Raw genomic sequence first — 16,186 nt, 5'->3', positions numbered from 1 at the left:
TTCTGTAGATTCAAGTCAATCCTTGGTGCCTTGGCCAAGATGGTGGCAAAACAATTTTTTGACTAAAAATTAGGTTTTAAATTAAGGGGTTGGGGGTTGGTTTGTTTTGAAAAGCATCTTGTTTCTGTGGAAAAAAAATATCAGCTCTTCATCAAAACATTAAACACCCAAAAACTGAAATGTTTTTGAGTTTTGGACAAAAAACTAAAACTTCCATTTAGTAAGTATCAAAAAACACCCTAACATATACAATCAAAATGAAATATTTTGAATTCTTGAATAGAAGCATTGCCACATATAAGCAGAAACAAAATACAGGACTATGTAGCACTTTAAAGACTAACAAGATGATTTATTAGATGATGAGCTTTCGTGAGCCAGACCCACTTCCTCAGATCAAATAGTGGAAGAAAATAGTCACAACCATATATACCAAAGGATGCAATTTAAAAAAAAGCGAACACATATGAAAAGGACAAATCACATTTCAGAACAGAAGGGGGCTGCGGGGGGGGGGGGGAAGGTAAGTGTCTGTGAGCTAATGGTATTAGAGGTGGGGAAAGGTAAAAGTCTGTGAGCTAATGGTATTAGAGGTGATAATTGGGGAAGCTATCTTTGTAATGGGTAAGGTAGTTGGGGTCTTTGTTGAGACCGACACGTAGAGTGTCAAATTTTAGCATGAATGACAATTCAGAGGATTCCCTTTCGAGTGCAGATTTAAAATGCTTTTGAAGCAGGATGCATGTAATTAAGTCGTTGAGACAGTGTCTTTTCTGGTTGAAATGGCAAGAAACTGTTTTTTCTTTGTGATCCTGTCTAATATCTGTTTTGTGGGCATTGATCCTTTGGCAAAGTGTCTGAGACGTTTGTCCAATGTACAAAGCAGACAGACACTTTCGGCACATGACAGCATAAATGATATTTCTGGATGCCACATATAAGCATGCACTCCTGAGTCACCACGATGCAATCAGAGCTGTACCATGCATACCTTGTATCCCCATTCTCCTCTATGGACCAGATTTCCCAGTTGGATTAACTCTCCTACAATGCACCACAGCTAGATGACTCTGAGGGTGCATCTACACTGCACCATAACTCAAAATAAGATACACAATTTGAGCTTTGCAAAGGGCATATCTTATTTCGATGATATTTCAAAATAGCTTATTTCGTCATTTGTTCCTGTCTACACCAACAAGTGGGGGAGGTCTAGGTTGGATATTAGGAAAAACTATTTCACTAGGAGGGTGGTGATGGAGTGGAATGGGTTACCTAGGGAGGTGGTGGAATCTCCATCCATAGAGGTTTTTAAGTCCTGGATTGACAAAGTCCTGACTGGAATGATTTAGTTAGGGTTGGTCCTGTTTGGGCAGGGGGCTGGACTCAATAACCTCCTGAGGCCTCTTTCAGCCCTAGGATTCTAGGATACTATGATTCTATGATACTCAGCGCCAAATTTTGAAATACAGTGCTATTCCAAAATGTCCCTTACTCCTCGTAGAACGAGGTTTACAGGCATGTAGGAATAGCAAGCCCAAAATAACGGGCTTGCTGTGAAGATGTGAAATAGCTATTGCGGGATACTTTGGCATCCCAAAATAGAATTGCAGTGTAGATGTACTCGGATGGTTCAGTGTGACAGAACAGGAAGAGAGAAGAGTGTAATGCATCATGGGAAAAGACACCTGAACTACAGCCACCATGGCAGCTCAGACATCTCAGTCAGACAGACAAAAAACAATATTTGTAACTTAGTTCAACAGACCAAAATATATTGATGTGACAACCCAAAATAAAATCTCATTTTGATTTTCCTAAGGGAAAATACTGGTTTTCAGTTTTTCACCAGTCAAAATTTGCTGTGCAATTTTTTTTAACAAAAAAAAGAACTTAAAAATCTATTTTCACTGACATTTTCTCCAAGAGAAAATAAAACCATTTTCTTAGCAGCTTTGTGTCACATAAGTGGACACCTGAACTACCTCCTGTGTAGATGAAGCATGTGATCCACTGATTGGCATGTGTTACACCTCCCCATGTTTCTGACTGACAGAAAATGCAAATCCATTACAACTCTGGCTCCTTATCTCAAGCTATAAAACATTCATATGAGTTCAGCTTCTAAGTCTGTGGTTGAATCCCTGATGTTGGCTAACATGGCACCTGTCACATCAATGCTCCATATCAGTGGGGTCAAAATTATACAGCCAGAGCCTCAGCTAGTGTAAACTGAAGTCATTACATGAGGATTGGGACAGTCCCAATTGTTCAAGCAGACTAGTAAAACTTGCATTATTTTCAGTGTTCAAGGCTTTATGGGGTCATGTTTAGATTTAAGGACTAAAATCATCTTCTTCTTAATACACAAGAGTAGAGCTATAGCATGTGATACTGAGAGCAACCTAGCACTTTTAAATATCAAAAGTTATCATTAGAAGTGATTTTTAGCCATCTAAATATATCCTTTTTCATTATCAGTTTGACTGTAGCAAGCCTTGGAATGTGAAGTCTTAAATCCTCTTTTCTAATTAAAATTGTTTATCGAGGGAGAGCTGAAGGATTAGAAGAAAGCAGCCTATCTTTGTGACTACTACTGAGCCCTCATTTTATCTGTTCTAAACTGAACAAAATGGTCCTAAAGATGAAAGAGACAACAAATGCAATATTGTACTAGTCCTACAACTGAAGTGGGGAACGAATGATTGAAGACAGCAAAGCTAGCCAAGTAACACAACACTCCATTTCCAGCCAAGAGGAGTAAGAGGCAACCACTTGGATCAAACTAATAAGTTAAAGTGCATGTTAAAAATATTTCTCATTCATGTCTGTCTATTTCCAGAAGCCTTGTTTTGGGGGAGGGGAGAGATGGGGGCAGCTTTGGTCCCTCTTGTGCTAATTGACCTATAGCCAATGCCTCTGGCTTACTGCCAGATATTTGGTGTTTTCTGAATATATTCTTTATTCTAGATAATAAAGGCAAACCCACCATGGAAATGTTTTAGCAGTGGAAGAATTGATGGAGCTCTGCCTTTAATTCATTGTACTCCAATGCTGTTGATCATTATAAATACTGTGGGTGGGTGTGGGTGTGTAAATATGGCTGATGTTCAGCAGCAGAATCAATAGCAGGGACTATCAAAGGTATTTTAAATACAATATTCAGATGTGAAAAGGTTTATTGGCCCTTTGAAAACAGACACCACATTCAGATCAAAGTTCCTCAAATAGTGCTTAGCTGAAAGCTTAAAATAAATGAACCCAAACTAATCAGGCTTGCAAGGCTTTTCAATCAGTCATCTTCATAACCTCCACTACTGCAGTGTAGCTTTGTTAACTCCAATACATACCTATTATATACACAATATTTAGCCCATCTGGTCAAGCAGACAAGTGCAAACACCTTGTTCCTGTACTCCTAACAACAGAGGAATGAGGGAAAGGGTAGACAGAGTACCAAGAGTGACATGTTATCTACAGTCCAACTGTATTCTGAGTACAGCTGAATCCTAATTCTCATCCTCACTTGATTTCAAGTTAAACTAACGCCTGACTAGAGCTTACTGTGTGCTACAAACCATCCACCCCCAAGCCCTTTAAGAGGTAAGACGCCATGGGCAGCAGCTGTTAGGAGAAACCATAACAGGGAAAGTATCAGGAAACCCCTGCATAAGAATAGAGCCTCCATACTGATAGCCAGTGCCTTTCAAAGCTCATGGGTAACCCACAGGGCTTGGGAATGGGATTCCCCCATTCCTTTTGTGCAGAAAAACCATGTCCCCTCCCACTGATGGAACAATTCTAAGGAAATCAGGTGGGAAACTTAGAATGTCTTTTTCCCCGGCTCTCTCCTCCATCATTTTTTTTCCTGCGAGCTGGTCCTAGTTATTAACATCTGTCTATCTTGGTACTTATAGGGTTCTGTCACCATGAAGCCTGAGCTGTAGCTACCATCTGATGATAATAAACATGCGCTGATTGATTGTGTGCCTATCAGACCATCTTCACAACTCTCCACAGAAGTGAGCATTTTGAATAATTCTGCTCCATCAGCACCTCTTCTGATTATGATGCTGTTATAGTACTTAAGTTCTTTCCTGTACTTTGATCAGCAAAGATTAATTATCCCAGACTGAATTATTAGTGGTGATTAAACCAACAGAAAATAAATGAAACCACAATATTCCTGAGTTATAATTTTGCCAATGTGATTATTTGCTAGTGATTTCTTTATGCATGATTTCTTCTAATCATTACACACTAAGAGTTTATTACAGTGTATTAATTAGAGGGGCACCACTAGTATACACTGCCATTATGACAGATTGTAGAGTACATGATGTTTATAAATTGTGTGCAACGTCCACATACCATACCTGCAGTAAACTTAACCTAGGTCTTGCTTACACTTTGCTCAAAACACCCATTTCTTTCAGTGCAAATTTTGCCAATTAAAGACCTCCGGATTTCACCTGAGCTGCGATTAAGGAATGTGATGCTTAATTCCCTTTGAAAATGAATGAAAATCTCCACCTGTAATTGTTTTCAATGCAGTCTTAAAAGCACCAAATATTACATAAGCATCTCAAAAAAACAGGACCTCCAATCAAGCCCTGGATGACTCATTGGAATGGTAAGATAGACACAGACAAATACAGAATTTGCAGTCTTCACTCACACACAGCTCATATACACTACTGCAGTCTCAAGCGAGTCAAGGTGGTAGGAGCAGGCCCACAAATGCAAACACACAAAATATATGCTGGGACTGTACTTCAAAGGTTGCTAGATCGCCCATTGCCATTCCACTGTCCTCCCAAATGGTTATTCAGTTGGCAAAGGACCAAGGAAAACAGCCTCCTTACGTTTCCATTCTGCTCCTTTGATGGAAGCAAGCCTCTCCAGACATTCCCAGAGGTCACTTTGTCACTACCAGATCTCATTCTTTCTTCATAGGGACCAAGCATGTAAGGAGCTGAGGAGGGATGTTACATGTCAATGCATTTCATTTTTTTAATTTTAGAACAATTACTGTTAGGTATTTTTCTCAACATACTGGGACAGCAAAAATTCCTTCTAATGCAATCCCCATAGCTTTCCAACAAGGACTGGTATCTCTTGTACCCAATTCTTTAATTACTCCAGCCATTACTGGGCTGCTAGGGAACTGCTATGACAGGGCTTTTGATACACTAATTAGGGATGTGGTCTAGAGCAAGTTCTGGGTTTTCAGCCTCATGGATCAACTAGCCAGGATTTTCCTGGTTCATCACAGTCAGTCTAGTGCCTTCAACTCTTCAGCTTTCCTGAGAACATTTTTCAAGTGCAGTTGTGAATGGTCAGGGCTTTAGAACAGCTCGATGCAACAAAAGACTCAAAGTCCCATATTCATCCCTTACCATCTACTCCGATCGCTGCACTGCTTACTGGGCCTCATTGACACAACGAGACAGGTTTCTCTATTGTGGAAATGGAGAGTGGAGAATTGTCTCTGCATAGAGAAACCTGTGTCCCCTTCCTCTGGCATAAGAGGACACCCATTGGGATGTCTGGAGCAGATCATCTGTGAGAAGGGGATGTGGCAGATCAGCTCTCTGCTGCACTGGGTTTGTACAAATCAGTTGTACGAATCAGGGCTGCCCCATGCAACTCTAATTTGCACTGGAGCTGGATAGTTCTGAATCAGAGAACAGCTTTTTGCAGCTGCTACTCTCCATTACTGCTGAGAATCCAGCCAATATCATGAGTGTCTCATGTATACTATTAAGTATCAGAAGGGTAGCCGTGTTAGTCTGAATCTGCAAAAGCGATGAGGAGTCCTGTGACACCTTATAGATATTGCATCTGACGAAGCGGGTCTTTGCCCACAAAAGCTTATGCTCCAATAAATCTGTTAGTCTATAAGGTGCCACAGGAGTCCTCGTCACTTTTGCACGTATGCTATTATTTATATTTCAAGCCATAAATAGTAGCTATACAGTATGCATGCAAATTATCACACCTTTATATTGTTTCTTGATCTGTTTAGTTGGGTATTTTTTTTCAAGCTCACAAAATGTCCACAGAAAAATCATTTCTATGAGCAAGTTCCTTCTTCAGAATTATTTGATCAATTTTTTTTGAAACACAAACACTTCTCAGCCTGTGGTTAATTCACAGACTGGCTTCTGGTATTCAGCATCTAGAACTCAAAACAGATTCCATCCTATTTGCTCAGCCCTGGGGAAAACGGATTCAAGGAAGCACACAGAAAAAAAGTTTTGCAGTAGAAATCACACAGTGCCTGCACAAACATTTATGAATCCAACTCTGGGATTGTCTTTCCTTTGCAAAGGCTGTACAACAGTTCTTACAATTTGTAGCTTCAGGAGAAAGAAGGTGATTTTCTTTCAGAGTTTTTTAAAATAAGCACCAAAAGCTCTTCTCTATGATATTACAGTGTTCAAGACAGTTTTCTCTTCGTTTAAAAATTCAGGACATGATAAGGCTAGTATATTTAACGTTACGCACACACACACACGCGCGCGCGCGCATCCCAAAAATTTAAAAAAAAAAACATTTGGCTATCAACCAGGAAAAAGAAAACAAAAAGGTCTAATTGTCAGCTGTCTCCTGCAAATACCTGGAGCCACAGATAAAACAATTGTCTACAAGACACTTTATGGCATCTGACATGGCTGAGTCCTTTATGTCAGGCAGAAAGTTCCTCAAAGCAGCTGACAGCCCCTTTCACACTCCTTCCGGCAACAAGAGGCAGATTGGTTTTTCTGATATGCCTCACAGAGTTTCGAGATTGCTTAGGTAATTACTACCATTTGCATCAGTGATACATTATTTAATAAAAAACGTTAGTCCATACTGTAGATCTTGCAGACATGACTGAGTTTGCTGGGAAAACAGGGTTGCCAACCCTTCAGGATTGGCCTAGCATCTCCAGAAATTAAAGATTACTCATTAACCAAAGATGGTCACATGACTAGATCTCCAGGAATATGTCCAAGCAAAATTAGCAACCCTATGGGAAAAGGATGACTAAATACTAGTCTATTAGGCTAAGAACAAAACTATACGCCTTGCTTGTCCTTGCCCCCTTCTTCAGAGCAGTCACCTCATACCAGATGGTGCTCATGCCTGTGTGGATTGGCATGTGCACAGCCTAAGGCTTGTCCTTCCAGAGCAAGTCCCTCCAGACCTAAATACCCTTCTGAAGCAGCTCCCCCTAAGGGAACAGCTGTCATTGTTACACCTTGCTGGGTGTCTGAGAAAGAAGGCAAGCAGCTGTTTCAGAGACACCGTCTGCCAGATTGAGGGACATGCCAGCAGGCAGTAACTAAGCTACAGTGCAGACATATATTTAAGTATGCCATCACAGTCTGCGCTATTCTTTATTCATATTGGTCCACCACCTGGGAGCTCTCAGCTCCTTTAGATTACACAACAAATCCTTTCAGCACTCTACGGTCAGCTGAGAAAAAGGTGTCTGTATTGTGCCACAGCTGCGTTTTCTCCCTCTTGATCAGTTAGCATCATCTTGCCTGGACCCTGCAGACTGAGTGAGCAGACTGGTGATACTCAGCAAATTAGTGACAACATGCCACCAGCTTGGCATGATGGCATGGCCCAGCTGCCTTGGAGCAGTCACGCTACTCCACAGCATGCACAGAATTGCAACTCCAAGCTGCCAAGGGGCTAGCAAAGAGAGGTTCTGCCTCTCATAGCGATGGGCAACCTAGGCCGGTGAGTGGGCTGCATTAGTGGCCCTCCATCTCAGTGGGCCACATGGTTGTTGTACCTAAGACAGTGTGCTAGAATAGGGTAGTTTTACTAACTGCGCTTGCATACCTAGAATGTGCAGGTGTGTCAATTGAACTAGAGCAGCGCTTTGATTGGATGCAGAAGAGGCACACAGCTCTTACAGTCAATGTTGTATGCCGTCACCACACACCTCCTTTTACATGGCCTTGCTTTATGTGCGTGTCACTTTAGCAATACCAGTTGGAACAAAAATACACAAATGGAAAGCAGCGAGATCTGGCAACCCTGCACGTGGGCAACGGTCAACAAAATGTCTCATGGGCCACACATAGAAGCCCAATGGGCCACATGCAGCAGGTTGCCCACTACTGGCCTATCAGCTACATTTCAAGAGGACGCAGAGGAAAAAAAATCAGAAAGGAATTTTCCTCTCACTCTGCTCGCAAGCAAGCATTGAAGGGATCAGCACTAGTCGGACACGTTCCTACAGTATAGAATCAGAGGTCTGGAACAGACCTCATGAGACCTTCTAGTCCAGTTCCCTGCACTCAAGGCAGGACTAAGCACTATCTAGACCAGTGGTGAGCAACCTGTGACCTGAGGATTGCATGCAGCCCATTGGGGTTCTAGCTGTAGCCCGCAAGACATTTTGTTAACTGTTGCCAGATTCTGCTGGTTTCTGCCCACATTGGGTTTTTCCTACCAGTATTACTAAAGTGACACACATTTAAAGCAAGGGAATGTGGAGTGAGGCGCTTGCCGATTACACACAACATCGATTGTAAGAGCCGTGTGCTCCCTCCGCATCCAATCAAGCACGGCTATGGTTCAATCGGCACACCCCGTGAATTCTAGGTATTTAAGCAGTTAGCAAAAGTACACTATCCTGGGGACCATTCTGGTTATGACACTCTTGCAGCCCCCTCAGATGGAGGAGGGCCACTCATGCGGCCCATTCACCAGCCCAGGTTGCCCCTCATTGATCTAAACGTTTCCTGACAGGTGCATGTCTAACCTCCCCTTAAAAACTGCCAATGATGGAGATTCCACAAACATTGGAATAAATTGCACCACAAGATTCACTATCCTGACAGGGAGTTTTCTAATGTCCAACCTCAACCACACTTGCTGAGTTTAAACCCACTGTTTCTTCTCCTTAACATCTGAGTATAGGGCAATTTTTCACTCTCCTTGTAATAACCTTTTATGTATTTGAAAACTTACATCCCTGCTCAGTCTTCTCTTCTCTAGACTAAACAAACCCAGTTTTTTCAGCCTTCCCTCAAGATCACGTTTTCTAGACTTTTCATCATTGTCTCCCTATTAAATTTAATCTCCTCTCCCTCATGCTCAGGTCATTAGCCTAATTACAGTAAACCTAGTTATTGAATGAAAATAGAAACTGATTGCATCATAACTAGGACATATCCTAATAGGGAGGCATTGATCTAATAGGTTATTTCCAACATCATTAGACTGGTTTCAGTGCAAGGTATCTCAAAGCATCTTGTTTTGGAAGCTTTTGCAATCTTGGGATACATCCTCAGCTAGTGTAAATTGAGGTAGCACCTCTGAGTCAGACATAAGCAGGTCTGTGCCACCGGAGAATCTGGCTCTTCATATGGAATCTGGGAGGTGTAGCAGAAGAAAACATTATCTGGCCTGCTAATTGAACTGGAAATGGAGGGAAGAGACGAGAGAAGATGCAGCTAAAGGAAACATCTTGTCTATACTATAAAGTTTTGTCATCAAAACCTGACTTTTGGTGACAAAACAGTGAGAGCATTCACACTGCAATGGGACTTTTGTGGGGAAAAACACCCACCCCTCCAAGAGACTTTTATTTCCCCCTCCCTTTATTGTTGACAAAGAGCCAGTGTAAACTCTGTGGCTACGTCTACACAACAAGTTTTCTCTGCAAAAAATATGCAAATGAGGGACTCATTTGCATGAGTCACAATCTTATTTGCATATTTTCTGCTGATCCATTTTTGCTCTGGGGTTTTTACACAAAAACAAGCAATGTGGACATTTTCTTTGTGCGCAAAACCCCCTTTTTCCGCAAGACCGGTATACCTCTTTTTTGGGGTCATAAGGATCTTGGGGGAAAAAAAGAGGTTTTTGAGCAAAAAGAAAACATCCACACTGCTTGTTTTTGAGCAAAAACCCCTTGTGCAAAACCAGCGCAAATAAATTATGCAAATGAAGCAAGGTGATATGCTAATCCGTGCTTCATTTGCATAGAACCTGCCAGCAAAGCCTGCAGTGTAGACGTAGCCTGTTTGTTTTGAGAGAGTGGCTTCCTCCAGTATCCCATAATGCCTGCCCTGATGGCTCCTCAACTTTGATCTCTGTTGCCTTGCAGGCATGCGCCCCTTCCCTTACAAAGCCCAGGGAAGTGTCTGACACCTGAGTGAGCTGCTCCGTTTAGGGAACAAAAAGCAAAACATTGGACTTCTCCTGTTCTTCCCTGCACTAGGATCACAGGGGCAGGCAGGCTGCTGCTGGGAGAGGGGGACAGGCTGCTGTGCCGCTTTGACCTTCCTCAGAGCTCACAGAGCTATTCATGATGCTGCTCTGCCTTCCCACAAGGCACTGTGGGATACATACCCACAGAGCATTGCTCACATTGTTGATGATGGTGCCCCAATGTGGACATGATCTGTCAGAGGGAGCAAGTGTGAACACACTCTGGTCAATTTTATTTTGTTGACTTTTGGGTGTTGACTAGGAATGTCCATGTGTACCCATGTACCCAGTTAACTGACAAGCCTCGGCTCACCTGTTAACCCACGCAGTTATGGGCATCCCCTCCCCCTGCTGCTTCTATCAGAGGCAGTGGGGTAGGGAGGCGAGAGCCGGTGCACATGGGGAGCCAGCTGCCCACGTGTGCTGGCTCCCACAAAGCCTCCTGTACCCACTGCTGGCTCCCACAGAGGCGGGGGAGGGAGAGCCAGTGTTCACTGACTCTCACTTGCATGTAAACATGTAACTGCTTTAAAATTCCAGCAGTTACACGTTTACAAAAATAAACATTTGTAAACATCCCTAGTGTCGACTTAAGTTTTGTTGACAAAACTTGGTAGTGTAGACGTGGCCTTATGTGCAGGGAAGGAGGGGTTTACTATATCTCAGGTGCAGGAAGCAGGGCCCTTTCAAGAAAATCTGGGGTCCCCCTGCCAAGTTCTTTTGCTGGACAACCCCACTTCAGCTGCAATGTCCAGGATTCACCCTTTTCCTCCAGCCCACTAGCCCAAAGATTGCTTAGCCATGTCTGCTAAGGCCTTGGAGGTTATGAGACTACACATAATGTGACTGGGAGCAGTGCATAAGGGACCTGGAGAAAGAAAATGTGGAGCTTTGCTGTTAAATGAGAAGTAGGGAACAATCTGTGACACACCTCGACATGATAAACAGAGAGATTCCTGATTGCGGGGATAACTACTTGAGCCCCTGCCTAGGGCAAAGTTGTACTAGCATGAAAGAGCTTGTTATCTGATCCATGTAGCACTGCAGCAAAGGCTGTAACCTCCACAGAGATTTCAACCTGCCCTAGTAAGTGGAGGCCACTTTGCAGCTGTAGTTATCCTGTAAGCAATCTGGGAACTGGAAGGTAGCTTAGACCCCTGTGTTCCAAAGTGACTGAGTTAACCGTAATTCCTCTCTAGACACATCTCCACTAGCAACTCCTAGCCCCTCTCCCTCACCCCCCAAACACGCACACCTCACCTTGGATCGGCGCAAGAAATTCACCTTGAATTCACGTGACTCACAAAGGGGCAAGTCACAGAGTTCAGCCTGGAGAAAGAAACCTGCTGTGCCTTGTGAGGCCAGGATACTGCCAGTTCTGGTCAGTTTGAGCATAAAGCAAGTGCAGGTACACGGGCGGTGGGTGAACCCAGGTCTGGGGGAAGCAAGCCCCTAGGTCCATGCCTTCTGCCCAATACCATGCCCCTGCTACTCATGGCCCTCATGGGACCTAAGCTGCCCCCCTCCCATACTGAAGTGACAGCTCCCCGCCCCCCGGCTTCCTCCTCCACGCATGGGCAGCTTGCAGCCCCAGCCTTCCCTGCCTCCCCTTCTGACCCCTTCCCTCCAAGTACGGGGAGGGCAAGAAGCACAGGGCAGAAACCCAGGCACTGAATGGGGTGGCCTGGGGATGGAGGATGACCAGGGCTAGCCAGGCAGTTTGGGAAGGTATTGCTTTCTCCTGCCTGATATCCACCACCCATGTGCAGACGGCACCAAGAGCCAAGATGGGACTGCAGTATCTGTGCAGTGATATGCACCACCACCCTGAACCATGAGCTAGGTTAATTCCTCAGACAGGCAGCCTGAGTGGGAAAAAAAATTAAAAACTCAGAGCCAAATTCTGTTCCATTACACGTGTGTCCATCTAGAGTGACCAGACTGACGGCATGGATTTACTCTTGTGTACAATAGTGATACTGAGGTAAGAAACTGACCCAAGATCCCATCTTCAGATGACAAGCACTTTTTCCCCCACAGCTATTTGCAGTGGGAACAGATCATTTCCTCCAAGTCTTTGCAAATATGAACAGGGATAACATTTCCCTCTGCCTGACAAAGGTAACTTTCAGAGGGCTGCATGGTGAAAATGGAAACTTTCCACCTCTGGGACAGAAGTCTGGGTTATTCCTCAATTTGCTCCAGAAGGGCAGGAGAAGAGGGGGACCACATTGGGGGTGGAAAGTGAAAGCTGATTTTGGTATTAATTTTCCACCTATGTAAACTGCTTTTCATTTAAAAAAGTAATTCAAGACAAGAATGGAAAGCATTTTAATGCCAAATCCACAAAACCTTATATTTTAAGAAGCACTTTCTTAAAGAGACTGCTTGCTTTACCAAACCCACCCTGGATTTCTCCTCCAACACACCTAAGCAAGAAAAAAATAATCAACTTACATATTCCGCTCTTTTTTAAGCAGGGGCAACTCTGCTCTAAGGAAACCTACTGGTCCAGATTAATTTGGAGATTTATAGGCGGGTCTTGATTCCTGCTACTCGATCCCATTCGTCTGGTGGCCAGCACAGTTCTGCTTTTGTTTCCTATGACAAACATCAGGCTTTACTGATGTGTGGCCACATTTTCCTGAGCCTCACGGGTCAAGTGAATGCAGAGTCTGTATCAGTTCCCAAGGGACGAAGAAGGCAGTAGGGGATAAGCTCTCACACAGCCTCTTCTTCTGCAGCCAACTTTCCAAACGGCTCTTATTGCTTTTCCCGTTCACTGAGGGGCTTTTATTTAACTTGGCAACTGCTGCCACTTCTCATGTCCATTTCCGCTCCCTTCCTTTGATGTGGAAATCATCCAGGAATACTGGCTCCCAGGGCAGTTTTGATATTTTTGAGGCCCCCAAACTGGCTCCCCCCTTTTACAACCAGCCCTCACTGAAGGCCTTTTTTCCTGCTCTAAATTATCAATTCAATCATTCCAGTAGCTTGAATATATACACATACACACACACCATAATTTGCCAATATAAAATAGGACTCAAATATTCTACTTGCTGCAATTTACAAAACATTGATTCTCTCTTCTGGTCCCTTTATGTATTAATATAACAAATACACAAACAAATCAATGAAACACACAGGCTTGCGCATTTTAAACATCTAGACACCCAGCTGTAGTCAATGTTCGAAGAGGAGAGAGGGAAGAAGGGTCCAAGGCCCCGATTCAACAGAGCATTTTGGCATGTGCTTGTAGGGGGAGGGAAGGCTGGTCCAGTGCTTCAGGCATCAGCTTGGATGGTGGGAGACCATCTGCTAACAGTGGAGTGTGGTTTTGATCTTTGTGTCTTATGTTAAGCCATGGGCGCTAGAGTAGCTGTTTTCAATTCAATTTCTAAAAATACAGGTGTGGCAGGTTGTAGGAGGATCCAGTGTTTGATGGAAACCCCTCTGAGCCTTAACCACTGCACCACTGGCTCCTTTCCACACCATCAGCCGTGGGCAAAGTTCACAAACACAGAATTCTGGGCCATGTTCGCAAGAGTATCCAGGGTTTAGCTGAACGACCTGAACCTCTGAAACCCACTGTCAAGTTAAGTGAAATGGCCTCCCTTGTGCAGCTTTCTTCCCCACCTGTCTTCTGGAGGTGAACAGGCTCAGCAGCCTACCAATGCCCTCAAGGGTTTTGGAGGTGGCTTCTGTTTCCTTCGAACCAGGAAAATGAGCCTGCCCCTGTGGATGCGTATGTCTCCTCTTAATGTCAACAAGGTCATTGGTGATTATAGAGAATCTAGGGATGGTCCTTTAACTCTAGCCTTTCCCAGAAAACTAGGGGAGGGGAAGTTGGCATGTGAAGGTGTTTCTGGTGTACCCCAGCCCTTTGGTTCATTCAGCCTATAACAAGGACACAGATCTTGTTTTGCTAGCACTATTAACACCTAAGAAGGCAGAAGTTAGTCTCAGTGACTTTGAAGCAGTAAAACCTTGACGATATAATGTGGTTTAAACACATGGAAATTCCTCCAGGCCCTAATTAATTTAGTATTCTTCCACAGAAAGACTGTTGGCATTGTAAATTATTCATTAGATATTATAGACTTACTGATCTCAAATTCCATAGAAAATTACAGCAAAGCTTTCAAAAAAATGAACAGAAAACAGCTCTCATATTAACCCTTGAAAAAAATCTCCTTCTAAAATGACATTCCTCGGGGTGCGTTATTTTTAATTATTCCATCACGATTGCTAATACATAGAATTGCCTTTTGTTTAACGAGATTGTCTACCCATTTCATATAGAATATAAAATCATTTCAGTACTTCTTAGGAGATAATTTTAGGGAAAACAGAGACATTCATCACGACTGCTTAGCTCTTTCTTAGCAAGTTTAATAAACTAGGCTAGTGGACAAAACATGTCAAACAACAATTGCTATTGTATTTATCTTGCTATGCTCTGTTTTTTTCCTTCATCAACAACCCATTAATCAAGGTGCATTATAATACAAAAGGAGGAGCTTGATAGCATTTTCAAAGCCAAAATTACTCCCAGATTGGCATCCTTGTCAATAAAACCTAGCAAATGCTGTATTAGAAACAACAATAAAAATGAACCTAAGTAAAACATATTGACAAGCCATTTGTTTGGTTTGCTGCCTCTAATTCTAGAATGGAACTAACAAAGTATTGCCATGTCTAACTACAAACACTTCCAGAAGTTGCACTAGATAAATGTATTGCTAATCATGTTGCAATCTCTATAATTTCACATGAAAAACTAAGAACCCGATAAAATGGGTTCATATTCAAAATTTTTCCTTAGTAGTATAATTTTCATTTCCTGGAACAGATGTGTGTACACATTAACAATAAAAGTAGCACAGGTTGGACCTGCCTGGTCCATTATCATTGGGACCTGACTGGTCCCAAACAAGAGAATTTGCCAGACCAGGGGAGGTATCCTGCCACCGGCCCCCAAGCACTGCTGGCAGGTTGCCCCAGCAGGCAATCCTGCTCACCCTCTCCCCCACCGAACCTGGCCCCATGCAGTGGGGAAAGCCACAGGGCTCCAACCACAGGGCCCCGTGCAGCCAGGAAAAGCCACAGGGCTCTCTGTTCCTGTCCCTGCATAGCTGGGGGAAAGCAGAGGGCTCTGGCCCTGGCCTCATGCAGTCTGGGTGGTACAGGCTCTGGCTACTGCCATGGGGCTCTATCCCCATGCATCTGGGAACAGCCACAGGGCTGAGGCTCTGACCCCAGCCCCGTACAGCCCCAGCCCTGGCACCGCACAGCTGGGGGTAGTTGTGGGGCTCCAACCCCCGCCCCATGCTTCGCCCCAGTACCACACTCCCCCCAGCCAGGCTCCCAACTCTGATGTTCACCTGGCAGGCCCTCTTGCCCTTAGGTCCCCAGACTCTCAACTCCAGGAGCATCCGTGGTCCTGCCGGACCAAAGGTATTGCCGGACCAGAGAGTCCCAGATTTTGGAGATACAGCCTATACTGAATATACAGTCAGTCAGCTAAACAAACTACTTATCTTTAAAACTTTTTATAGTTGTATTTGTTAAGATGTTGCAAATTCCTATAGCCAAAGAGGGAAGATCATTCAATATAAGATTTAGATTTACCATATAGAGGTAGCTAATGTGGTAGTACTGGAGGAGGACTGCACAGAGCATAAGAAACCAAAAATTCAATAATCAGTCTGTTAACATGCATTCATTATCTCCCACTAAGCATTTGTGGCACAGAAAACACAAAGATAATTTTAAATGCATCTTGCCTCTCAATGCCCTAAGGACCTGTGAGACTGGAGAACAAATTGGGAAATAGTGTACATTCCCTTAAACATATTGTAACTATTGACAGCAACAAGTATACAATTTAAAAAATGAAATAATGGCTGATTTTTAAAACCCAGCTGTAGTACCATCCCATGGCCTCCAAAACTGGCTT

The 16,186-nt window shown here is 43.5% G+C and overlaps 1 long non-coding RNA gene across 4 annotated transcripts in view; it reads right to left on the bottom strand.

Annotated features, from left to right (window-relative positions):
* LOC149524294 (uncharacterized) overlaps positions 1–14,812 on the bottom strand; it is a 136,465-nt gene extending 121,653 nt beyond the window's left edge. Inside the window, exon 1 of one of the 4 annotated variants that reach the window (XR_016349584.1) lies at positions 12,682–14,812. This is a non-coding gene — a long non-coding RNA (uncharacterized LOC149524294). Of the gene's footprint in view, positions 1–4,865; positions 5,765–12,681 lie in introns of those variants that run through there. The other 3 variants (XR_016349586.1, XR_016349583.1, XR_016349585.1) reach the window with 3 other exon arrangements.
* Positions 14,813–16,186: the final 1,374 nt, after the last annotated feature.

The sequence above is a fragment of the Pelodiscus sinensis genome, chromosome 5 (assembly GCF_052426305.1).
Source record: "Pelodiscus sinensis isolate ZL-2025 chromosome 5, ASM5242630v1, whole genome shotgun sequence".
In the NCBI taxonomy this organism is placed as follows: Eukaryota; Metazoa; Chordata; order Testudines; family Trionychidae; genus Pelodiscus; species Pelodiscus sinensis.
Note: the sequence above shows the minus strand (reverse complement) of the source record. Positions and strands in the feature narration are given on the sequence as shown.